This window comes from Psammomys obesus, unplaced genomic scaffold (genome assembly GCF_907164565.1).
Source record: "Psammomys obesus unplaced genomic scaffold, mPsaObe1.curated_primary_1811, whole genome shotgun sequence".
Taxonomy (NCBI): Eukaryota; Metazoa; Chordata; class Mammalia; order Rodentia; family Muridae; genus Psammomys; species Psammomys obesus.
In genome coordinates this window covers 1,758,243-1,784,847 of record NW_026591497.1, presented here as the reverse complement: position 1 = coordinate 1,784,847, position 26,605 = coordinate 1,758,243, and the positions used below count along the sequence as shown (strand labels likewise).

General features: G+C 50.1%; 2 protein-coding genes across 5 annotated transcripts in view; one reads left to right on the top strand and one right to left on the bottom strand.

Annotated features, from left to right (window-relative positions):
• Arvcf (ARVCF delta catenin family member) overlaps positions 1-5,855 on the bottom strand; it is a 54,888-nt gene extending 49,033 nt beyond the window's left edge. For both annotated transcript variants that reach the window (XM_055610209.1, XM_055610211.1), the window contains exons 1-2: positions 5,636-5,855; positions 1,134-1,185 (exon numbers count right to left, since the gene is read on the bottom strand). The gene's annotated coding sequence lies outside the window, so the exon portion shown is untranslated. The remainder of the gene's footprint in view (positions 1-1,133; positions 1,186-5,635) is intronic.
• Positions 5,856-6,082: 227 nt separating this feature from the next.
• Positions 6,083-26,605, top strand: part of Tango2 (transport and golgi organization 2 homolog) — a 41,012-nt gene continuing 20,489 nt past the window's right edge. For 2 of the 3 annotated variants that reach the window (XR_008720533.1, XM_055610226.1), the window contains exon 1: positions 9,710-9,816. The gene's annotated coding sequence lies outside the window, so the exon portion shown is untranslated. Of the gene's footprint in view, positions 6,250-9,709; positions 9,817-26,605 lie in introns of those variants that run through there. The other variant, XM_055610227.1, reaches the window with a different exon arrangement.

Genomic DNA, 26,605 nt, shown 5'->3' with positions numbered 1-26,605 from the left:
CACCAAGATGCTGAGCCTTTATTTTCCGAAAGGAGCAGAGGGGTCAGTCTTTTTTCCAAGAAAGCTGAAACCCTTGGTCACAGGTGAAGAGGAGTCAGGCCAACCTATCCATCCACTATGCCCAGTGCCCCTTCACAGAGGACCCTCAGGCCTCTGGAAGTCTGATGTTCCTGGGTCTGTGGCTACCTTCTTCCCAGCACAACATTATGGGGCCAGATTTCCCCTCTGGGCCCTGGTGTTGGCTGAGCAGAACTCAGTGAGAGAACGGACTAGTTGGAAACAAGACAGCTGTCCTGGATGAAGAACAGTGTCCAGAGGGGAGTCCTTGTAAATATCACCCACTCTGCCCCAAAGCAACTCCTGTAGGGTGTCAAATGCTATCAAAGTGTTTTTTTCTAGTCATAAAGTACCAGGAGACACAGGAACGACCAGGCCACCTAACCTGCCACACTTCCTGAGGGTCACACCTCAGGGCCACTGAAACTGGCAGCCATAAGTCACAGATGAACCCAAAATAGGTAACCACCTGAGCTAAGCCAGTCCACACAGCAGGACTATGATCACAGCAGAGTGTCATTGGCTCTGGCACCTTATAGTGGCAGAGTGACAAGGCTGTGTGAGAACAACAGGCATGCAAAACTGCAAGATTCATTTACTCTGCAGGTGAGGCCCATGGCACCAGGCCTTGGGACTTAGCAGCAGTGGCCAGTCCGAGGCTCCATTCTCCCCTGGGCAGTCAGAAGCATCTCTGAGCTGAGCTCTAGGCCAAGCAGGCTGTGCCGACACCAGATACCTCCATGGCTGGCATCCAAGCAGAAATGGACAGAGATCAGACCCAGCTAATGTCCTCATTAACAATGCCCAGCATCCTGGTAGGTCAGCCGCACTGTGGGCTCATCCTCAAGACAGACATCAATCAGGTGGCTGCTATGCACACTCGAGCCACTGTGAAATGTAAGTTGGCATGGCAGGCCCCCATATCTGGTCCCATTCAGCTTTGAGACTAGGCCCAACCAGGATGAAGCTGACCAAACAAGAGCATACACTGCCTGGTCCCAGACCATTCTGCAACAGACCACACCCACTAACCCCACCAGGATACTCTGCTATCCCGAGCAGCGCAGGCTACTTACCTATTTCAAGGGATCTCAGCATGTCCTAACACCCATCCTGTGGACTCTGTTCCTGTAGAGAAACCAGAGGAGACTATGTGAAGCCATCTTCGACTCTGTTTCTTCTGGACGCAGGCATACTGGCTTAGACTGTCCTCCAGGCAGGACACTGGCATCCCTATTCCTAAGGTTACCTTGTGATGCTCCTGACTCAACCACATGGCATATGCACTTTCCTGTCTCCACACACAATTGGGACTGCAGTTTGTATCAGGTCAACTTCCCTTCTGATGAGGTTGAGAGGTCAGAGATATGGACACTTAGCAACCTCTTTCTCCTCCCAGAAGGCTGCATCATTAGAGTCTTGCTGTTCCACATAGGGTCTTGTGTCTCCCTGACCTGCAATCCACACCTTGTGGGATGACATTTGCCTTTCCCAAGGCTCCCCAGAGCTAGCTCTAACCGTGGCTCCCAGTTCCAGGCAAGTTGTAGGACTTGGCCCTTGAGTGTGAAGTACACACGGTGTGTAAGCTGGAGCATTGGTGAGACAGCAGAGGTGTCTGCTCAGCACACAACTCCACCATGGGTTGATGGAACCATCACTTCCTGTCTAGATTGTCTAGATAGTCTAGGGACACATTCCCTCTTGGCATATCTGAGCCTAGGGACACTACCCGAGTGTCTATGTCATATATATGAAAACATGTATGGCATGGACAGTCAGAGAGGAATGGACAAACAAGGAGGCATCTCTGGGGTACTACGAGGTAGGTAATAGTCTTCTCTGTTTCCAGGTTATTCTGTGCCTCTGCCCAATCTTCCTGTGTGGACTCCATCTGCTTGGACTCAGAGGTGGGTCTGCCTCTGTCTTAGCCTATCAAGCTTCTGAATATGAATTTCAACTAACCCTGTTGGGGGGGGGGTGCAGAAGGGGTATGTACAGCAGAGAATGAAGGGAGTACTCGGAGCCTGGCTTGCTCCTCTGGCAGTCCCTGAGGCCCTCTGGTGGCCATATTCAGGCCAGGCTGTGTTGCTAGAAGTTGCCAGGCCATTCCGCAGACAGGCGTCAAGCAGAAAGGAGAAAGCTGGTTAAATGTTAAAGTGGGATCATGCAATGTGTGGGTGAGCGTCAACACTCAACAGCAGAGGCAGAGGGGAGTCGGGCACATGCTAAGGCAGGAGGACCTGCTGATACTGGAGGAACGGCTGGAGAGAGTAGCCCACTAACCCCCCAAGCAGAGGCAAAGCCTGTGGCTGGGGAATGAGCCCTGCTCTAGGCATGACATTTCTGGGACAACTTTGCTTTTAACTTAAATGTTAACCTAGATTTTTTTATCACAGAGAACCATGTGACTTTGTTATCAGCCCTGATCTTTGAAAAGTCTCTCACCAGGACTCGCTACATGCCACAGCCTTGGCCACATGATCTGTGAGCCAACATCTGGCTCCCATTGACAGTCCTGAGTAGGTATAATTCCCCATTTTACAAATGTGAAAAACCAGAGATGGACCAAGCAGGATATGAACTCAAGTCTTCCTATCCCCAGGGTTTCTCATACCTCTCACGCAGCAGGGAATGGCATGGCTACAAGAATAGAACCCCTGCCATATGAGACTCCTAGAGAGATGGTAGGGAAAAGGTGCAGAGGTAGAGGAACTTTGGGATGCAGGGTGGTGGGGGTCAACAGAGGCCTGGGTCTCTTTCTAGGAGTGCTCTCATCACAGGGGCAGGGTACAGGTATGGTCAGGGTGGAGTAACTATGGCTAGCCACCTTGCTGGGGACCCTGAATCAGAAGGCAAATAGGAAATAACAAAAGAGACTGGATAGGGCAGTTAAACAAAGGCAGATCTAGTGATGGGACTCATGACAGGGGATCCCCATCTTGAAACCCTTTGAACATCCTGCTGATGTTCTACAGGCTCCAGGGGTACTGACCTGCCCAAGGACCACTGGGTGCCTTGCCATGCTCCATTTCTCCACTGAGGATTAATAGTCTGAGCCTACCCTAGTCATAACCCGCCTCCCAGGCACACACATTAGGTTTCTCCACCAAACCATGTAAATCTCGAGACACTGCCACCACCTGCCTAAACCCCACAGACCTACTCAGAATCTGGGGGAGGGTCTGCAGCTGTGTCACAGTGCCACTGACTCAACCACATGGCTTTAGACTGGGGTACAAGCCTGGTTCAAGCTTAAAGGACAGACCAGGAAGCTACATGCCAGCAAGGGCTGACTATGTGGAGACTTCCACAGGTACAAGATGAGTCAGGCCAGCTGAGGCTGAGAAGCAGGTGACTTAGAGTCACACATGCGCACCATGGATCAGGATGACCTGCCTAAGAGCTTTCTCAGTACTGAGTGTACTGAGAAAGTGGCCTCCTCATGCTGCAGTCTTACATGGGCCTCCTTAGGCTCTGCTCTGTGAGGAAGGGTAGGATTGAAAATGCAAGTAGCTAGGAACACGCCCTTTCAGCAGTCAACATGGGCACAGATAGAGAGTTTTTCAGCCACCTGGCAGGGAAAATTCATTCTGCTCAATGACTGGTACCCACCACAGCAGAACCACTCCTCCTGACCCATCGCAACAACACACCAACTGCTACAATGGACACTGATGCACAGTCCATGTCTGGACCCCCCTGCAAATCCATTTCCATCTACTAGTGTCCTTCTGGGTCTAGGTTTCACCATCCCACCACTATGTGACCCTCAGAGTGAAAGAAGCACTCCAGGATGCCAAGGGGCCTGTCCAAGGATCTCTGACTCCTCCCCAACTCCTGACAATCGGACCAGAAGAAGCAGAGCTCTAGCTTTCCAGCTAGGCATCTGTTGAAGAGCTCCAGGCTGGTCTGGCATTGAGAGGTCTCAGTCTGAATCCATGTGTTGCGAAAACAAGGACAGGGTATAGCCCTACTCTTACAGAGGCTAAGAAGTGCAAAGGGTGCTTGAGACTAGGAAGAGGCGACCTGGAGAGGTGTGTGTGTTCACGCATGCATGCAAGATTGAAAGGAGCCAAAGCGCACAGACTGAGGGTGAGAGTGGTATAGCAGCTGGGCCCTGGTGAGACTGAGGGCTGGGCCCAATTCATGCATGAGAGTGTTGGTCACAAGCATCTGTGCGTGAAAGTCATGAGGATGGCACAGCTAAAGGGACCCAGGTGGGCACTGGCTTAGCTGTGCTCAGAAGTATCTCTGTCATCCGAGCCAAGTGCTTTGTGCCCACTTACTTACGTGACAGACCCTAATATTAGGACCTCAAATGGAAGGTGGTTGCAGACAGCAGAAAGCATCAGATACCTTAGACGACACAATACCTGTCTGGACATAGCCTCAGAACACAGGAACGAGCTCCAACAGTACTGGCATGTCACCATCCCAGGCTCACAGATCCTGAGACATCACCACCCCCCCTCCCCCAGCAGGCAGCACCTGCTCTGGATGGACCATATACAGCCTGGATCCTGGTCCAGAGAGAGGTGGAGGGGCTGGGATCCTTGTGGAGTTGCAGACTCTCCGTGTTTAGCTGGTCCTACTTAGGGAGAGATGGTCCTAAAGACAGGTTGGCCATGGCGCCATCCCCTGGCTTTATAAAAGTAGGCATGTGTTCTGCATCTCAGATTGTTAGCCCACATTATGAGTCTAGCCTAGAAGTTAACACAAATGGGAGCATTTTCTTTCTTTTCTGTCATTTCTAAATGTCTGAATCTACAGGGAAGTGAGAGTTCCCTAGTACCCTGGATAATCTGATAGCTGACACTGAAACAAATACAGTAAAATGTTGCATGTATGCAGCATGTAATTATTTAAAAATTAAAAGGGGAAAGCCAGGGTACCCAGGCCTCTTGCCCAGAGCAACTCCAGGCTTGCAGACTGTCCAAGGCCGGAGTCCCACTGAGGAATGTAGGGATATCTAGGGACGAGATCCAAGCTGAGACACCAGACAAGGGATTCCCAGTAGCGCCTCCTCTTTCATTTCTGAGGCCTTAGGAGTAGCGAGGTGCGTTGGGGAGCACCCCCTTGGCGGAGCCAAGACCTTTCCCTCACCAACGACCGTGACACCCTAGGAAGTTCCCCAGCTTCGCCGCCCCTGGGTCCCTGTAAAGTTTCTGTAGCTGCCGCGTGCCTGCTTCCAGGCGCTCCGGTGGCTCTCTGAGGGCAAGGCTGCGGGAGCCTGGTCTTGTTCAGCCGGCGGCGGCATGAAGCTGGCGCTGTAACCAAGTCGGACAGGGCCCTGAGGTCACGCACAAAGAGACCCGCCCCCAAGCGACCCCGGGTCTCTAGGGGGACCCAGTGTGGGCGAGGGCTCGGAAGGGCAGAAGAACTGGCTTCCGAACCCCACCCAGACCTTGAGTCCGAGCCCAGGACCCTGTCTCTACCCTAGTCCGCGTTGCAACCTAGACGCTATGCCCAGCCCGACCCCCAGCACCCAATCCCCCAGCACCCACCCCCAGTCCCGGCGCAGACGCGAGTGCCCAGACCTAGGCCCACAGCCGGACCCCGCCCACCCGGCCGAGCTCACCTGGCGCGCGGCGTGGGCGGCTCCGCAGCGAGGCCTCCGCCCCCAAGACACGCGTCCCGGGGTCCCCCGTCGCTGGGGGGAGCGGCCTCTCCAGCACTCTGCACCCAACACTGCTCCAGGGCCACAGCTCGGGCGGGTTCCGGTGCGGGTGCGGGTGCGGGGCTTAGGGAACCGTCCTCCTCCTCCTCCTCCTCCTCCCCCTCCTCATCTACCCCGAGCAGTCATCAGGCCAGCCCTCCCACCCCTCCCGCGGCCCGTGCGCAAAGCGGACCTGGCCGGAGAAGAGGCCTCCGCCCCGCCCCATCCAACCGAGAATTTCCCCATTGGTAGAGAGACGCGCCCCGCAGCCCGTACGGATTGGATGGATGTGCACAGATTGCGGCTTGCTGTAGGGCTCCTGGTATTGTCAGTCTTAGCCAAGATCGGCCCCCTGGCAGAGCAGGCCCAGGCTCTGACACCTGCCCGGAATGTTGCGGTTGCAACGGAGGCAGAAAGCAGAGTTGCCTCCTCCCAGCCACCTTCCGAGGACTTCCCCCTGAGCCGGACCTTGTAGGACCGGGCTGTCACTCCCGGATTCCAGCAGCGTTGTCTCCAACATCACTCCCAGTTCGCAGGTATCCTCTAGCGCCTGCTGTTTGCCGGGACACTAAGCGTCGATCCTTTTTTATTGTCGTAGAATGGTATTTCTCCTACGCCCTGCAAAGGAGGATTGGGCTGCTACCCCCCCCCCCATTTTATAGATGGAAGACTGAGGTCTGGCTAGGTTACTGTTTGCTTTAGGCGACTAAGTCGTGAATTCAGTCTTCGGACGTCCAGGCCTGGGGGGGGGGGGGGGGGGCTTGTCTCACTGTCCCAGAATATCTGCAAGCGAGGACCAACAAGGTTAGGTAGGCTGGCAAGGGGTGAGGACGACTGCAGCGATATCAAGAGCAGAAGCAGACTCTGGTAAAACTAAGGTCTGTTTCTTCTGTGAAGCATGTATTTACAGAGCCCCTGGGCACACACACACACCCACTCCCCGCTGCATAATGCTATGCTTTCCCGGGGCAATGACAAGAGTGCTCAGTCTGGGAAAGGGCAATTATACGTTTTTCTCTCCCCACTCCACCCTGGTGCCCCGATTTCCTCTGCCCTGCTCTGAGTCTCGGAGAAGCATCAAGGAGCTTCATCCACTTCCTGAAAAGATTAACACACATTTCCCGGCCAGGTAGAGAGCACACCAGTCACATCTCTGCAGTGACAGTGACAGTGGAGGAGATGCTGTAAAACAGGAGATGGGAGTGCAGAGAGGCAGGGGAAATGGATCTGGCCTGTGCTTGCTTACAAGCCTTCCACACTCTGGATGCACCTGGAAATGAGCAACTTAAGGCCCCTCCAGAGAGTGTTAATGGAGGCGCGGGGGGGGGGGGGGCGCTACCCTAACAGTCATATTTCACCCATCTGTGCTGAGTCCAATGTGCTCACACAATAATGGTTGCTTGGCAAGAACAAAGAAAGTTAAATGCCTGGAGCTAGACTACATTTCTGGGCCCACCTGGGTTTGGCTGTGCTCTAGCAATAAAAATCGATACCAGTTTTTCAGAGTCAAGACAGTTGCTACTAATCCGTTGGTACTGGTACTGGAAATGAACCCATTTGGCATCCTGGCACTGTTGCAGCTCTGGGAAGGCAGAGCGAGCACTCCCAAGAGAACAGAGTCCTCCCAGAAGGTAGCTCTCACTATGTAGAGCAACACTGCAGATGCCATTCTGGCTAGGTTGCTGTGCGGTGGGGGATTCTCTTCCTCTATTAGAAATGGATTGAGTACATCCAGCTGTTCCCTGGCCTGTCTCCAAAGGCATTGGCCCCCTGGCCATCCTGGAGCCCTTCTCTTGAAGACCTCGTAGTTCTGTGTCTACTTCCCCATACTTGCTGATGGTACCAAAGAGGCTGAACAGTCTCTTCTGCTGGAAGAGGGCAAAAGGGAGACATAGCCTCCAAATTAGCCCAAGCTAGTATTGCCCCTCCCAGAGACCTGCCTGCTTTAGAGCCTGATCACCAGCTGCATAGAGAAGATCAGGGTGGGTAGAGCCAACTCAGCTAGGGCTCAGCAATGCTGTCTTGCAGTTTCTCTACCAGGCAGGGGTCAAAAATAGAGCAGAAGCCCACAGGGACCAATAATCCAGTGTCATCTCCTCCTCCTCCTCCTCCTCCTCCTCCTCCTCTTCCTCCTCCTCCTTTTCCTTATTCTCCTTCTCTTCCTCTTCTTCCTCTTCCTCCTCTTTCTCTCTTCCTCCCTCCTTCCTTCCCTCTTTCCTCTGGAAAGCTCTGTAGGGATAGTGCTGGAGAAAGCCACAGAGAGAAGGTGTATTGGTTAAGAAGAACTTCCTGATTAGTCAGTACTTAAAGACTGAAAAGGGTGGTTACAAAATAAATAAATAAATAAATAAATAAATAAATAAATAAATAAATAGTGAGCTTCTATTCTGAGGACTGTGCAATTGGAGGTGGAATGGCAATAAGCCAGACTCAATTGGGAGAGAATGTCAGAGTGTATAACTAACAAAAATAGGGGCTGGGGTTCAGATCCCGTCACGCAGCCACCTGCCGCCTGTGACAGGATTTGAACCACCATCCAACATGGTGTTACATCTCTATTAGTGATATCCCACTCTGAGGTGCATGGCTTGGTGCTTTGGAGATGCGCTACTGTGTATCTGCTAGTCCATAACCAGCCCATGCTCATTTATTCCCAAGCCTACTTGTCTTTAGCCTACTGTAGACCAAGTGGTCTGGCTGCTCTTTTGGAGACTTCTGGCAGAAGCACAGGGTGATTGGGTTAACCTGGAGGGCCTAGCTAGGTCTGCCACCTGCTGGCCACTAGTCATGGTGCACAAGTCCTCAGGAGAAATACAGGTGGGTGAGGCTGTGAGAGAGCAGACACCTGCGGCTGGGTCTGACTGCGGCTTTGTCTTTGTCTCTTTGGAGTTCCAGCTTTCTGCGAAGCGTCAGCGTTTCGGTTTGGGACCATGGCACCTAGGTCTTCAATGCAGCTGCTGCCACTTGACATTTTTACAATTTTTTTTAAATTACATTTTATTTAGTGTGTATGTACCATAATGTACATGTGGCGTCCAGAGGACAATTTAAAGGGCTCAGTTTTCTCCTTTCACCATGTGGGTCACAGAGCTGTAACTCAGGTGCCCAGGTTTGACAGCAATCACATAGCGATCTTGTTAGCTCTTTAATTTACTTCATAGCTGAATAGCTTGTGGGCTGGGCAATTATATTTGCATCTATAAAGTGGAGTGAATAAGAACTGCGTATCAAGACACTGGGCTGAGAGCCTATAGTACATTATCATTGTCCTTTGGGAGTACTCGTCTTGGGGAGGGCCTCTGGTGCTCCACCTTAGTTATGCTCAGGCCTCTGACACAACCTGATGCTAGAGAGAAGACCCCGTGAATGCCTTGGCCCTCTTCTGAAGGCCCCAGTCATTGCCCAAACAGCTCAAGCATGGTCAACAGCTCATCCTTGGGGTATGGATCTGCAGGACAGCCTCCATGTCTACTCAAAGACTACGGAAGGCAAGATAGAGCAGAAGTCCAAGTTCTGTGGTACTTTCTGATTCAAGGACTGCAATAGATAAAGCGTCAGTCAGAAGCCAGGGACAGTCTGGGTTGAATTGGGGGCGACAAAGGAAGGGAAGGCTGTCCAGGAGAGATTAGAGTATTGTCTAAAGGTTACGATCAGGACCCAGTCCAACGGGTGGGGCTTCGGCGCCAAAACCCGGCGGGGTTCAGAGTCTGTCTTCATTCTCGCAGAGATAACGCGCAGGCTGAGATGCTGTGGCAGCATAAAAGGAATAGATGCCCGCACAACTCCAGCCTTGGTGCAGTTCCAGGCTTGGCGCAGCTGCGGGGGCGGAGCTCCGAGTCTCTGAACGAAGGCATGTTCAGCCAACAAGGCCGCGGCTGTGGGCTCTCCGCTCCGCCCTTCGCCGCTGCGCCCAATAGCGAGCGCTCTGGCAGCGGCCCGGGCGGGTCCTGGGCTGGCGGCTATGGCGCGCGGGTGCGGCACCCGGAAGTCGGCGGCGGCGGAGGCGGTGAGTGTGCGGCAGGAGGCTGGGGCTGGCTGGCTGCGCTCCTGGCGGGCTTACCCCACGGTCGGGCACCGTGCTCCTGGAACGCGGTCTGGACCAGGTTGGTCGAGGGCGAGACGGCCCGCACCTTCTCGTCCTAACTCACTTTTCCTCTTTCCAAGGTGTAAAATGGAAACTAACAGGTCTGTCTTGGCACTGTAGTCCGACAGACTAGACCGTCTCTGACAATTAAAAGCAGCCCCGCGGTACTGGAAGACGTTTCTGATTATCCCTGTCAGGACTGGGTACGGGGAGGTGTTCATGGCAGGCAGGAGCAGACTTGCTGTGTAAGAGTCTAGATTGGAGGGACAGGGTGCTGCATGGTTGTTGCTGGGTGGAGGGCTACAGTCTCCAGCGTTAGGGACTACTCTGGAGCCTAGTCTTGTCGCCTCGCTCACCCTGAAGCCTGCTCTGAGGCCTCGGACCTCACAGTATGTCAGAGTAGGCAGCAAGTGCTGGGTCATTCCTATGCCTGGTATGGGCTTTACTGGGTTGGCTTGGTAAACCCTCGTTCCGAACAGGAGGGCATTGCGTCTAGTCTGCATCCAGGTCACTCTAGGCACTTTCGCAGCCCAGGTTTTGCTTGCTTTCCTCTCTTAGACCGTGGACAAAAAGGACCCGATGTTGAGACCCCACCCGTCTACCCTCAGCGTCTTCCCTGTGCTTTTCTCTGTCCGATAGGCCACTTCTTTAGAGTGAACCTTATGCCCTTGCACAAAGTCCCTGATCCCCAGCTCCTCTCCCCTCCCCCGTGAAGTGTGTCTTGCTGCCTGGGCCTCCTGACTACTGTTTTGCCATTACTGGGCTGAGAGCCATCTTCTATGAGGTAGATGTGACAGCTATAAAGGGACAGCTGAATGACGCTTATGAAAGACTTCCTCTAGGCGCTTTAACGTCAGTATTCATTGGTCCAGTCTTGTTCCCAGTGAAGAAAACTCTAGGTAAGGAGTCAGGTGCTCCCAAGGCTGCTCTAGGCCTGGGTGTTTGGTGGCTAGGCTTGTGCTCCTCTCCTTCTCCCCAGGACCTCCTGAATCATGTGATCTGCTGCAGAGGCTGACTGTTGCCAGATAGACAGAGCAGAGCCGCTGTCCCTCCTTCAGATAACTAGTGTCCCTCCAGGGATATGGGATGCAGTGGTGCTCCCATCTCTTCAGGTCCCTTACCATGGTCCCCGGCCCCACATTTTCATTTTACTTTTGTGTCTTTATTTCACTTTAAGTATTTAAGGGACACACAGCAGAGAGGCACAGCTCCCAGCTGTCACTCTCAGTAGCCTGAGAATTTCCCCTCGTTTTAAGGGCCTAAATTCAGGTCACACTGGGCTTTGATGCTGGAAAGAATTCCAGGCTAGCCAGTTTATGAGGTAGAGTTGGAGACTGTATTAAAGATATTTCAGTAGAGGCTTAAGCATGAAGGCTAGGCAAAAGAGATGCCCAAAAGAAAGTAAAACATACTCCGGGGCTTGGGCTTGGGTCTTCTCAAAAGCAACTCATTGAGTGAGGTTTAAAAGTTCTGTCTTATGACTTGATGGCACTGCCAAGGTTATAAGATAAAAGTTCAGCCCTCAAGGCATTAGGTAGGTATCTTACTGTAAGGTAGAGTATCCTACTGTGAACATTGAAGATCTCTGACCTGCCTGGGTAAAGAGATAAGGCCATATCAAGGTCATATACATTTTTTCATGCCTTAAGCCTGGGTTTTTGCTATTTTAACATAAAATACCTGTAGATGAGGCTGAACATGGTGGCTCACACCTTTAATTCCAGCACTTGGGATGCAAAGGCAGGCAGAACTCTGTGAGCTTAGTCAGGGCTACACAGGGAGATCCCCTCTCAAAAAAAAAAAAAAAAAAAAATCTGTGTATGAAAAGAAAAGAATGCTAACTCTCAGCAGCCATTACAGCAATTGCTGTTAATTGCATCGGACTGCTTGCTTCTCAGCTGACAGAAGGCTTTACTCCCATGCTAGGATGAAGCCCTGTTCTTGCTTTTCATGTCCTCATCATTTCCCTGTTTCCATCCTGCCTCATGTGGACTGCAGTCCCTCAGTCTGATCACCTACGTGCTCGGATGTAATCGCAGCCCTTCCCCGGATGTAGGTGACCACCTGTCTGCTGCCTGGTGCTGAGGACAGGGAGGCTTGGAGGAGTCCCAGAAGCAGAGCCAAGCTTGCTGTAACCCTCTCTGTGGGGAAGAGCCAGAGCCCATCTTTTGGTGATGTGTCAGTTTACAACAACAGTGGCTGCAAGCCTGGCATTTGTTGGTTCAGACTTGGTAAAGGGCTCCTAACAAGGTCACCTCAAACCAAGTTGATCTTTGAGAGATTACTTGTACAACTTCTACGTTTGTTTGTTTGTTTGTTTGTTTGTTTTTCAAGACAGGGTTTTTGACTAGCCTTGGATGTCCTTGTGTCCTTGACTGACTTTGTACATCAGGCTGGTCTCCAACTCAACAGAGATTTGCCTACTTCTGCCTTCCTTCTGGGAATACAGGCATATCAAACCAAGCCCAGCTCTTCCACCTCTCCTTATCTCAACTATTCATTGTTTGTTCTTTGAGGTGGGGTTTCTAATATAGTCTTGACTTGCTTAACTTGCTCTGTAGCCCAGGCTGGCCTTGAACTCATCAACCTCCAGGGTGCTGTCAACTTTTTTATTATATTTTTCTTAAGTAAGTGCATATGTGTTTGAGAAGTTTGAGATATAGTCTTGCTGTGTTGCCTAGGCTGACAATGGATTTACCCTCCTCCTGTCTGTGCCTCCCATGTGCTAGGACTATGTGTGTCACACCCAGCTTTGTTTTGAGATTGCAAAAATCAAGTATACAAACTTTAAAGAGACCAGTGTGCATCCATGTTCCAGCAACTGCTCCCATGGTACTCTGCGGCGGCTTATGTCATACCGGCCATGTGTCTCAGTGCTTGCTTCTGTCCTCTCTTTGAGGAAATTGGGAGCTAGAGGTGGCTCAGTAGTTAAGAGCATTTGTTCTTGCAGAGGTTCTGGGTTTGGTTCCTAGCATCCAGATGTCGGTTTACAATTCCAGTTCCAGGAAACCTGACACCTTCTTTTCTTTGAACTCTGCTGGCACTAGGAATGCACATGGTACACAGACATGCATGTAAGCAAAACACTCATATACAGAAATAAGTTTTTCTTAAAGAAATTCCACATTTTTATCTGGGTGTGGTGGCACACACCTTTAATCCCAGTACTTGGTAGGCAGATCTCTAAGAGTTTGAGGGCAGCCTGGTCTATGTAAAGAGTTCTAGACTAGCCAGGGCTCTTGTTTCAAAAAAAGAAAAAAACTAAACAGAAAATGCCCTATTTATGTATTTAATTTTCAATACAGAATGAGGTGATGGCCAGGCATGTCCCTGTTGTGGGGGCCAGGGAACAGGCTGGCCTTCCTACTGAGGGGAGGCTGAAATCCACAGCTTTCTGTCATACCCATAGTATGTTTGGTTGGTGCTGTTCCTTTGAACTGTGAAGAGACAGTGACACCCTGGTGTGAAGCTGAATTAACGTCTTCAGAACATTGGGGGATCTGAGGAGAAGGCATCGCGGGAGACAGTCTGTCATGGTGAACTGCTGTGTAACAGCTGGCTTGAGCAGCGTCGCCCTACAGAGCTCTGGCTGCCGAGATGGGAGGAGAAGAGGGTGCTGCGTCCGATTGGTTGCCGGGAGATCTCTCAAGCCAAGGTCTCAGGAATGCCGACACTGTGTTCCCTGTGTGTTTACCTCTTCTGCTGCCAGCTCCCTGAAGCCCAGATCACGGCCCATCACATCAGAAGTTCCTTCGGTTTTGCCCTGCCCAAAAAGAATAGCTTCACTACCCACAGCCAGGGGCTACTACAGCCAGCAGTGATTTGACTGCTTCAGGTGGACCGAAAGCCCACGGGACTTTTCCAGACTCACAGACTAGGTAGCCCTAAAAGTACATTTTCACTCCCGGTCATTAAATTGTCAGCTGATTCTAGAGTCACACAGCCTCTGCCCGTAGACTTGATCCACACAGCCCTGGTAGACTGTCTCAGGCTGTAGATCTCCAGTGGGAAGTCAGAAAAAAAATGCCTGTCCTTTGTGTCCTGCATCTCCGCCTTTCTGCCCACACGTCTGCTTGCCTTTTCCTCCAGGCTCCAAATGTATCTTGCACACTGCTCAGGTGAGTGAGGCCATCATCAAGTAGTCCACCTATGCTCTGCCCTGTGCCCCTGTGTTCTGTTCCATGATGCATCTGCTCGTTCTTACTGTCTGCCTTGTCTCCTGCCTGTCTGGGCGTAGGGAGAGAGCAGAGTGTCAAGCTTTCTTCTGAAGAGCTTTGGAAGTAGACAGCTCTCTTTGTCTTGAAATGTGCCAGCTGCAGGTGCACAGGTTTTCAGCACCCCACTTGATGGATTCTACCAAGGAGCCCAGCCATTCACAGGCAGAGGCAGAAGCCATTGCTGGTCCCCAGGCATCTGCTTCCTGTAGTCTGACTGTCCTGAGATCAGTTGGTTCTGTCTGCCTTCTGACCCCATGGACAGGTCTTGCTCATCTCCAGTCACTGGACAAGACAGTGATGCTTGCTGTCCTGGCTGCTACCTCAGGAGCAGGGGCTTTTTGCTATTTGCCATTGTGTGCTGCTCTAGGAAAGGACTAAACATTGGAAGGATGCAAGCTGGCCTGGAGCTATGAGGGCTTCAGGTGTGATGTGTTTGAGCTAAGGCATGTATGAGGCTGTGGGTTCCATCCCCAGGACCACATGCACATAAAGTGCTAAAGGCTGTGGACCTCGTCACTGTGTCACTTTGGAGTCTCTGGTACTGGCACAAGGCCTGACATAGCTAACAGGGAAGTACTATTACTAGACTTAGAATCACAACCTCTGTCCCAAGAAGCTCCATCACTGTCCTCAATAAACCAATTAAAAGACCCAAATTAAGGGGCTGGAGAGATGGCTTAGCTGTTAAAAGCACTTTCTGTTTTTTTCAGAGGACTCAGGTTCAGTTCCCAGCACCTGCATGATAGCTCACAACTATCCATAGGCACACATAATGTATACTGACATGCATGCAGACAGAACACTCATAAACTAAATAAATCTAAAAAATATTGAAGACCCAAATTAATAGTGAAAAGCAGAAAAAGATTCTTCAGTGTGGGTCCACTGGGAAGAACAAGGAGATAAAGGAACATGCTGGCCCCGTGCTTACCTCCAAGGCCTATTCAGCCAGGTGCTCCAATTTCAGGTGATCATAACCTTTAACAGTGCTGGCCGGGGAAGCTGCTGTCCTTGTGTTTATAGTCCTTAGAGAAGGACTTTTGAACGTAGCAGATTAGTGAAGGTACTAAGTAGGGCATAAAGTCATAATTTAAGAAACTAATACTACTGTTCAGCCTTACCTCAAGGCTGGTACATCCCAATGGCTTAAAAGTTTAGGGAAGGTACTAGAGAGTCTGTAAATCCTGGCTGATCCTCTCCACTGGGGCACCCCCTGAGATCTAACATCATCGAAGGGTCCTTATCAGTGAGGGCACAGTTTACGTAGGATGGCAAGGAGACTAAGTCTCTCTTGCCAGGCTAGCCTAACCTGTGAGGCCATCTGACAAGGTGTACATTTCCTAGAAACCATTCCCCAGACTGTTCCTGACTTGAGCCTGTTCCCCCAGCTGGAGATCCATGGAGGATTCAGTTCCTGGGATGCCTTGTTTTAACCATTTGGATTGTCAGAAAAGGGTTTATTTACCATGTTCCCGCTTTGTCCATGCCAGTTACAGTGCAGCATTGATCCAGCTAGGCTTCTAGCAGATGACTTTTTTTTTTTTCCCTAAAGCCTCCTGTATTTCAGGCTGGCCTTGAATTTGCAGAGTGGCTGAAGATGACCTTGAATTGATTTTCTTGTCTATCTCCTAAGTGATAGAAATTTATGTGTGTACTTACCATGGCCAGGATGTAAAGATTCTGTTATTTTAGTTTTACATTGCCACAGCAGAATAGCCAAAGCAGGCTGACTTTATAAAGAAAAGTTTTGGATATTGAGAGTACAAAAGGTATGATACAGACTCTTGCAAGCCCACGACTTCCACTGGCTGCATCACGAGGTAGATGGCAGTGACAGGAGCATGTGTGGAAAGGCTCTTGTAATGACTTCTTGCTTTTTCAAAAGCCCCATAAGCCTCTTTTAGTATTTTCCAAGGCCAGTATCCTCATTGACCTAAGGACCTCCCTCTAGGCCTAAATTTTTTTTCTTTTAATGTATTTTTATGTGTATGGGTGTTTTGTCTACATGTATGAATGTGCACCACATGCGTGTAGTGCTCTTGAAGGTCCTTGAAGACTAGAAGAGAGCACTGGAGTCCCTGTTACATACAGTCTGAGACTCAAATCCTGTGGAAGAGTAACCAGTGCTCTTAACCCCTAAGCCATCTCTCCAGCCCCCGAGTCCCAAACTCTTAGAGGCCCCATCAGCTCTCAGCACCACGGGGCTGGTAAAGCTGAGTTTGAGATGTATCCAAATGTAGTGAAAGTTCTGTTTTTTTTTTTTTTTTTTTAAACACAGAAATATTATGGGAATGTTTTTGTTTTAATCCCAGTGTGGGATATGGGGCTGCTTCAAACTGTCCACTTAAGGACTGACTATGATTTGACTCATGCTCTAGCAGGGGCCAGCTGCAGATAGTTTCTGCGGTTGTGTGAGGTTTGGAATTCTGGGGACTTTTCAAAGGTTTGGAATGCCGGGGCCCCAAGAAGCATCAGGGATTGTTGGTCAACTGGGGTTTATTAAACAGTCATGTGTGAAGAAAAAAAAAAAAGAAGAAGAAATTAGATATCCTGACAGTGAAGATCTAACTTGCTCTAAGGAACTAATCAGCAGGAAGTAAACTAATGATAACATTGCCCCCTTTCCCTTTATTCTTTTTTTTTTCCTCCTATCTAGTGTTAGGGGGTTGAAAGGGTGGAAGAAAAGGGATGGAGAAGTGAGGAAGAAAAAAGCACCCACAAGTAGCAAAGAGGCAAGCTACAGCCAAACCATAATATCTATGAATAGCCAGGAAAGAAAGCAGCTCTTCAGACATTAGAGCACAAACGGGGGTGAAGGTTAACTTCTGCACCACTGAAGCCTGGTGATGCTGCCAGGCCTGAGGGGATGGGAGTCTGATGTGATGACATGGGACAGGCTGGATGGCTCAGCCAGACACCTGGGGATGGCTAAGCATTTGGGAAGCCAAGTTGTGCCCCTGCCTTGCACTACCCAAACAAGGCTGATCCAAGAGCCTGGAAAGGGGGGAATCTCACTTTGGGCTAGGAAGGGAGTTAAAGACAGGAGATACAAACCTTGTACAGTAAAGCCTGTGATCTCAGGACTCAAGAAGTAAAGGCAGAAGGAAAAGGAGTTCAAAGTCAGCCTTGGATTATATAGTGAGTTCAAAGCTATTGTAACTTAAACTTCAGTCTCATGGGAAGGAGCTGACATGAGATCAGTCTTCAAATGAGCTTTGCTAGGAGACAGGGTCCTGAAGCGGGGGAGCAGGCCCTCAGGTCCAAAGAAGAGTTCCATTTGGAAGTGCTGCTATGTGTATCATGATGGGATCTGAAGGAAAGATACAGCCCTAAATTCTGGAATAGAGATATATCACGGCCATAGACAGCAGTGATGGGGCATTAAAGGAGAGGAGAATCTTCTTTTCAAAATGTGGCAAACAAAGGAGTTTTGTGACTCTTGGGTTTTTCATGGAGGGGTAGGCAAACTCCACGGTGTGGGGCGGAGGGGGGGGTGTCATGCTCTGCCTACTTCCAGAAGCAGAGGCTGTACTAGATAGGATCAGGGCTCAAACTGCCTTAAATTTGGGGTTCGAGATAAGGCTTGCTTTTTCAAGAAAGAAATTTTGCTGTGATTTAAGACTTTGCTCCACAAAGCTGAAGGAAGGTTGATCCTGGTAGATCATGGTAGATCATGGTAGATCATGAGGGCATGGTAGATCATGAGGCAGGCACGTAGATACCCACATCTCACCAAAAAGGAAGGGACCTTAACTGGAGAATAGGGTTCCAGAAGGCTACAGGAATCTCTGAGGCAGTCTGAATGGACAGAGCATACTGGAGCAGTTCTCGAAAGCATTCCCAAATGGGCCAGGAATGCCTGGAAAAGTGTCCTTCTCAATCAGCTCTCTGTACCAAGAGGAGCCCTGTGATGGGACAACTCTTTTGAGACAGGTGTAGCGAAAAGCCACCGCTATCGCTCTTGTTTTAAACTCTGTTTGGGGTGTTTAGGCCTCTACCTCCTTTCCACCAACCCTCCAGCCTTAATTAATAAAGAGAAAAGGTTAGTGGGGAGAGGGGTCTCAGACCCCTTTATTTCTCCCGGCTAGTTAGGGTCACAAGGTTCTTTTAGGGTTCTACACCAATCTCCGTCAACCGCAGGCAGAGCTAGCAGGCTCTTCCATGCCACTGTGCCCTGAAGCGTTTCTCTCTGTCTGTCAACTCCAAACCGCCACACCATCTCTGGTCTCTGGTGTCTCCAAACTGCTACACACCACATGCCAACACTGAACTCCACTGAACACCACACAGTCTCTTTCTCAGCCTCATATTTATACTCTCAGAGTCCTAGAGCACGACCCTCTATGTGGCACATGGAAGGTCGTTACCAGCTGGAAAAGATCATGCCCAGCACACGACAATTAACAGGTGTGGACAAACTATAAGCCAACTAAAACCCCACACTTGGGATTAAAACAATAGCATTTTTACATGACATACAAAGAAACCAAAACTTTCATTACATAATCTCCATATAACAGCCCTGGCTCTCCTGGACTGTCTTTGTAGACCAGGCTGGCCTCAAACTCACAGAGATCTGCCTGCCTCTGCCTCTCCAGTATTGGGATCAAAGGCATGCACCACCATTCCCTGTGTGGACCATTGACAACTCTTAAAGAGAAACATTTAATTGGGGCTGGCTTACAGTTTTAGAGATTTAGTCCATTATAGTCATGGCAGGAAGCATGGCCACATACAGACAGATATGGTACTGGTGAAGAAGCTGAGAGTTCTACGTTTTGATCCTGATCCCTGAGCAGCAGGAGACTGTGTACCACACTGGGCCTAGTTTAAGCACATCAGCCCTCAAAGCCTGTCCCCCATAGTGACATACTTCCTCCAATGAGGCCACACTTCCTAATAGTGCCCCCCCCCCCCACAATGGCCAAGCATTCAAACACACGAATCTATGGGGGCCAAACCTATTCAAACCATTACACAGGGTTTTGTTGTATAGACCTGGCTGGTGTTAAACTCACTGAGGCCTGCCTCTGAGGCCTCAGTGTTGGGATTAAATGTGTGCATCGGCTTGGCACATGCCTTTTAATTCCAGCGTTTGGGAGGCCAAGGCAGGCAGATCTCTGTAGGTTTAAGACCAGGCTGGTCTACATAGGAAATTCTACAACAGCCAGGGCTATGTAGAGAGAGCCTGTCTCAAAAAACAAACAGCAAAAACAAGCCACATTCTTAGTACTGTAACAAGAAAGGTGCCTTGGGGGCATTTCAGGAGGTGACAGGGTAGATCACACTTGAGTGTGGATCCTGTTTGGAAGAGATGTCAAGAGGGTAGATTGGAATCGCTGTCTCCCTGTTAATTCGGTAGATGGGCTTCCCTCTGGCCCAGGTATCTCAGCTAGCTCAGGCCTGGAATTCTCATGTGGTGATACTTAGAGGAGGAACTTGTGCTTCCTTTCAGGTGACAAAGAATGTGGGGCTCTTGGAATCACTACAGTGCTGCTATATGGATTTTTAAAATCCATATGTATGCAGATGTTTGCATTCAGCAAGTTGTAAATCTTCTCTGACCTGGATGTTTCAGGGTTACTATAGCTGGAAAGCAAGCTGGGGAGGAAAGGGTTTGTTTGGCTTATACTTCCATATCCATAGTCCACCACTGAAGGAAGTCAGGATGGGAACTCAAACAGGGCAGGAACCTGGAAGCAGGAGCTGATGTAGGGCTGTGGAGGGGTGCTGCTAAGACTGGCTTGCTCCCCGTGACTTGCTCAGCCTACTTTCTTACAGAACCCAGGCCGCCTAGCCCACAGACCCCCCCCCCCATCCCCGTCAATCACTAATTAAGAAAATGCCCTACGGCTCGCCTACATCCAGATCTTATGGGGGCATTTCATCAATTGGGGTTCCCTCCTCTCAGATGACTCCAGCTTGTAACAAATGGGCATAAAATTAGCCAGCACAAATGGGTGTACTCGTCAATTCTGTAAGCTTGTCGGCCTTCTTGTTGTGTTTTATTTTCTCTATTTTCAGAGGGTCTATTTTCGATTAAAATTTGTTATGCCATTGCCAAAAATAAGTTTGCTTTGGAAAATACACACACACACACACACACACACACACACACACACACACACACAAGAAAAGTGTTGCCAGGGAGCCCTGCTGGAAAGGGACCGCTTAGGGAAGGTCAGGTTTCTCAAGGCTCAACTTCTATTTTATGCATGAGTGTTTTTCTGGCGCATATGAATGTGCACAGTGTGCACTGCCTGATGTCTACAGAAGATACAATAAAGGTGTCAGATCCTCTGCAAGAGCTGTCCATGCCCGTAAGCACTGAGCCAGCTTTTCAGCCCTTGCTCTTTGCTTTTTGCTTACAGCATTTACAGCCAAGGTGCAAGGGGACTCGGTGGCTGTGTTTCTCAGGCTAGTTGTCATTGGCCACATGGTGCTGGTTTTGCAGGCAGGCTTTCAGGATGCAAGAATTACAGGGACATGAAGGCTGGCTCCAGAGCAGTGGTTTTCAACCTTCCTAATGCTGCATGTGACCTTTTAATACAGTTCCTCATGTGCTGACCCCCAACCAAAAATTTAGTTTGTTGTTACTTCATAACTGTGATTTTGCTACTATTATGAATCATAATGTAAATATCTGATATGCGAATAAAAAATAAAAAGGAAATGAAACATGATTGGTACTTGGTTTCAGGTTTTGGCACCAGATTAATGAAAAAAAAAAAAAGGAAATAAAAGGAAAATAACATGACTACTTCTAGGTATGGTAGAGGTAGAGGTTTATTACAGACATGTGGGAGAGCATAGCCTGAGGCAGGGACATCTTGGAGAGTCTGGAGTGAACATGAACTTGAGCTGGCCCATGTGGGGAGAGGAGGAAGGGTAGGGAGAGAGGGGTACAACAGCCAGGAGGCCCAAAGGTCAAAAGAGTGTGGGTAACCAAAATGGTTGGATTATATAGGGAAGGGTTGGGCTAGAGAGTTCAGAGCAGAGGGTGGGTTATGCCTTCCTGGAGGGCCCTTGCAACTAGTAGTGACCCAGGGATGCTGGGAGAACCTGGTGGCCAACATCCACTTCAATATGTTAAATAAGCACCTCAGCCACTTGTCCCAGGCTTGAAACCTAACAATATAAAGGATATCTGACAAGTCTGTGGAAGGGACCCACAGAAGTTTCCACCTACAGGTTGAAGACCACTGTCCTAAATTTTTTTTTTTTTTAAGGAAAGCCTTCTAGGCCAGGCAGTGTGTAGCAGGTTTAGATTTCCTGAGGAGATTGCTCAAGTGCTTGCTGCATAAAGCAATAAGGATGAAGCGTAGGTTGTGATAGACCCCAGAATGTTGGGTATGTCAGTAATGTAAAACGTCCTCTGAGGGCAGAACCTGGAGGCAATGAGTGGAGCCCACGTCACACCACATGCCCTAGATGTCAGACTTGAAGCTGCAGAATTTAGTATTTTCCCTAGTGGATTTGATCTGATCTTTCCGTATTATGCCTGGCGGCTATCTTGAGTCTGGGTTTGACCACTTAGACAGCCCATGATCGGGTATCGGCTCTAACGGCAGAGTTCTCTGGCCCTGTGGGATGTGTCTCCATTGAGCTAAGAGGCAGGTGTGCTTGGCCTCAGTGGACTGGGCTGTGGAAGTGGCCTGGGGTGGAGCCTGTCGATGGGCCTTAGGGTCCAGCCCTTCATGAGGAGTGTGGTGAATCTAGCAGCTCATGGATGGGAAAGGGGGTAACACGGTTAGGGTGTGACCAGGAAGCAGGGCCTCTGCATGGCCTTGAGCCAGGGAGCTCCCTTTTTGAGCCGCTGTGCAATGACTTCTTGCAGAGCCACAGTTTAGATGTTGGTAAAGAAACCCCGAGACCACCTTCACTCAAGTGATTCGATGGGAGAATTCAGAGCACTCAACAAGGCTCTTGTGTTCGTGTTTATAGTTTATTACAAGGGAAGGGTACAGATTAAAATCAACAATAGAAAAGGGACAGTGCACAGAATCCAGGCGAGACCAGGCACAGGTCATTTCTGGGTGGAGCTGCGTGTCCCTGCTCCGTTCTCTCAGCAGTGATGTGGAAACAACCCACATGGAATTTGCCAGCCAGAAAACCTATTAACCTGGGTATCTGCAGTTTCATTGGGGCATGATTATGTGGTACGGGCAGATTTCTGGCCTATGTGGCTGACCTGACTTAGTATCCAGCCAATAATTACGTGGAGGCCACCATCACAAGTCATGGTAACATAGCCTATCTGGCATTGCCCAAGGTCTCATGTCAGTAAGGACACTTTTCCCAAAAAGGACATTCCAGAGAGACTGTTGGAGTGCCCAGGCTGTAGCTAGCCCAGGCCCAATGCACTAAGCCTGCACTGCATACACCTCTGGCTGCCAGTGAGGGCACTGAGCAGAGGGGGTTGCCCTTGTGTTGGTGGAGATCACCCCTAGGACACGGGGTGCTGGATGTTGCTAGGCAGGCCAAGGGCCCAATGTGAGCCTTCCCTCCAGTGACAAGTGGGTGTGAGGTGAGGGTGCTGTGGACTCCTGCATTTGCAGCTTCAAGAACCTTTCGGCATGGGGGCTAAAGACAGTTGTCCCAGTCTCAGCACTTGTTGAGTGCTTTCAAAGACAGACACCCTCTATAGCAGCCCACTGTGCTCAGCAGGCACTGCTCTCTCCTCACCCATTTCCACAAATGTCCAGAGTTTTTTTGGTTTGGTTTGGTTTTCCATTTTATTGTATGTGTATGGGTGTATTCCTGCATTATGTCTGTGTACAACCTACAAGCAGTGGCCATGGAGCCCAGAAAAGGCACTGGATACCCAGAAACTGGAGTCATGGATGGTTGTGAGCCACCATGTTCCTGTGGGCAAATGAACCCAGGTCCTCTGAACCCAGGTGCTTTTATGTGCCAGGCTATTTTTCCAGCTCTGCCAGGGAGTTTTATTTTATTTATTTTTAATTTTTTAAAAAATCTCCATCGCGACTGACTAATCTGGCCTCAAGCAGTTCCAGAATCCTGTATGACCCTGGTCACTCTAGCTCTTTTTGGTAGCCAAGAACAGAAATTCCACTGAACCTACTAGCTAATAAGCCCAGGAAAGTCAGGCTCATCTCCCCCAGATATGGGCCTCATGCGTTATGGTCGTTAAGGACCTTGTGGTATGTGTAGTCTGCTGTGGCCCGATGGGCTCTGCTGGTCCAGAGAGCATGAGAAGTCTCTGGTGTTGACTATCTACGCACTGACTTTCCCTGCACAGTGTGTGATCGGAAGTCTATGGGATGGACTCGGGGTTTGCTCTCAGCCTGCAGGTCAATAGGAGTGAGGAGGGGCTAAAGAAGCAGCATGTCAGAGAGGACCTCAGCAGGCCCCGAAGGAGCATTAGAGCTCCATTGGCGCTGGGTTGGAGACACCTGGCACTCACAGAGCTTGCCAGCAGCTCCCTGGGGGAGCATCTGGCCCAGGTGAGGGAGGGGTCTGTTCGGGGAGAGGTGCTGTGGGAAAGGTATGAGGGGTAGTTCGCTGGCCAGAGAGGACGGAAGGGCTGTTGGGCATCGGGCCTGGCTTGAGTGGGGGGTGAGGGATTGGAGAGAAAGGCAGTTCCTGATGGTCCCCTCCCAGGGGCTGGCTTTCCTCTGGTCCTTCTCTCCCAATGACTGCGTCTTCATCGAGGCTGCAGCCCTGAGCTCTGCCAGCACCTCCAACTCCAGGCTGCCTGGAGACACGTCAATGGCCTTCCTGTGGGCTGGTCTGCTGCCCTCCTGGGCCAGCTAGGATAGCAGGTCCTGCAGCTGAACTGGAGAAACGCCCTTGCTCTGGCTTTGTCTTTTGACAGTGGCCAGAACTGCCTCTGCCAGTAGTCCTGCCCAGTAGTTAGGTACACAGCCTAGAGAGGATCAAAGGAGCCTAAGGTCTCGGGTGCTAGCCTCTTTTCTGACACCAGCAGCTGGCTTTTTCATATGTCGTTAGTCCAGAAGCCCCCACCCACAACAGCTGGCAGCAAAGACATGTAGGTCCCTCCTGAGGGCCAGGATGAAGTCAGTTCCTTGCACTGCCTCTGGATAACTGCTGGGCTGTCTCATTAGCTGTGTCCAGTCTGCTCTATGCCTCCTTCCCCCCCCCCCCCATAAACTGGGCTTTGTAGTCCCTATAGCCATTATTTTTCAAGGAACTTTGTAGATGTTCCTTTTTGTACTCTGGTTTTCCCCCTTACTTTTTCTATCCTGCAGCTGTTTTCCTGGCTGCTTGGTTTTTCTAGAATCAGAGCATGGCTAGTCTATGATATGCATGTCAAGCTGTCTTAAATGCCAAGGTCACCGAATTTCAGGGTCCTTCACCCCAGGATAGATCTGTCTCTGTTTTATGGAATGTTAAGTATGGCATAATTTCTTTTCTTTTCTCTTCTCTTCTTTCCTTTCTTTCCTTTTCTTTTCTTTTCTTTTCATGTGATGAATATTTTGCCTGCATGTATTTGTGTGCTCCATGTGTGTGCCTGGTACCCATGGAGGCCAGAATAGATCCTCTGAGACTGGAGTTACAGATGATTGTGAGCTACTACTTGGGTGCTGGAAATTGAACTGGGGTGAGTTGTCTGGAAGAGCGGCCAGTTTTCGTAATCACTGAGCCCCAGCCTCCTCCTTTTATTTTTGAGATTTTCTGTATGATTGTTGGTATATGTGGGTGTGGGCATATATGCCACAGCACACACGGGGATGTCAGACGACAACTTTGCAGAGTCAGTTCTTTTCTCCCACCTTTATGTGTGAGGTTCTGGGATGAACTCAAGCCATCTGGTCAGCCCTGTTTTTTTTGAGACTGGTTCTAGAATTCTGTGTGTGTAATTCAGGCTGGCCTTGAACTTATGATCCTCTTGCCTTAACCTCATAAGTGCTGAGTTCACAGGCATGCCCACCACACTCTGCTTTCCTCTTTTATTTTCACATATCCCCCAGGCTTCTGAAGATAGCTGTGAATGTAGCTCTCTCTTCCATGTGAGCATTTGTCTCCTTCTAACGCTAGGGTAGGGCCTCTTACTGGGCCTTGTTTTTATACTTCCCTTGAGGTTACTAAAGTCTGAGCCCCAGTTAGCCATAAACTCTAGAACCGACATTATGGCCTTGTCAGGGAAAGCTAAGCCTGCCTGCTTGCTTGGGGCTCTAAGGCAAACTACAGCCATGGCAGGCCACGGTGCAGGTGCTGCTCTGACAGCAGGCTTCATGTGGTGGGGATGACCTGTCTGTGAGCAACAAGGCACAGTCTGCAAAGGCTTTATTTCATAGACCCAAGAATTAGAATTGCCAGTGTCTTTCACAGGGGTATCCCTGATGTCCCTGGAGCTGAGGCTTCTCCTAAGGCTGTAGTTAGGATTTCTGAAAAAGTGAGTTATGGCTATCTCCAGGTTTCCATCCTGTGGTTTCTGCTAATGTGCCCCCAGAGAGGCTGTGAAGGCCCTCATCTAGGATGATGCCCTGTGTAGCTACATGGAGACTGGGGACATAGTAACCTAAACTACAGACAGTGGGCTGGGGCTGGGTATCTTGTACCGGCCTCCTACAAGGAGGGTCATCAAGGCCCTTACCCACACACCCATCTTACCTGTGTGCTGCCTCCTAGGAAGGCACTCAAACTCAACTGGTCCTGACATGCTTAGTACCTAAGACCAAGGCCACTACACAGACCCTCCCCAAACCTGAGAGTAAACCAACCTGACCTGACCTCCAAGGCCTCCAAAGATAGGACACCAGCTACCCTGACCTGTGAGGCATCTTCTGTCTGTGCCTTGGTGATACAGTATCTCCCCTGGACATACATGTGCTCGTGGAGACAGTCACATTGTGTACATATACCATGCACAGGTGCACAGGAACATAAATACGTGTGGGTATCTGCAAAGCGACACACGCAAATTCCTGCACTTAGGCACCCCAGCAGACTCGCATCTGTGTGTACACACTGCCCCTCCACTCACTGCTTGGCTCCCTCACTACTGGGAACAGTTCTTTTTTGGATGTCCCAGGTTTTAGTTGCAGGCATCAGCTGTGCCCTAGGACTATGGTACTAAATCATTGCCCTTGTGTACGTTTCTGGATCTCCCTTCCAGAGTTGATGCATTTAGAGCGGACCTAATCTCAGAATTAGAAAGCATAAGGAAATGCCTCCTGGTGCCCTCCCCCCACCCCTGAGGCTCTGGGGCTTGGGGTCCATGTGGCAAAGGACTGTGTGCACACGCCTAGCACTGGTTTCTGCCTACTGGTTCCGGTATGCAGAACCATTAGGTCCTTGGGATGGTGTGTGTGTGCTAGACAAAGGCCTACAGGGACATGCGTCACAGATCATCCCAGGTGAGTGGGCCCTGATGCCTGGCCTTGGGGGTACTGAAATGTAGGTGTCTCCCTCTGTGGCTCATGGGCAGTACTTGGTGCCTTTGCTAGATAGAGGATTTGCTACCCCTTCACTCCAGTTTCATATGTGTTCCTATTGCTGCTGCTGCTGCTGCCCAGTCCAACACCTACTTCCCACCCCCATGTGGTGTGTCCAGGGTGAAGGAATGCCATGGTGAATGCTCCCAGGTGAAGGGAGAGGTCTGTG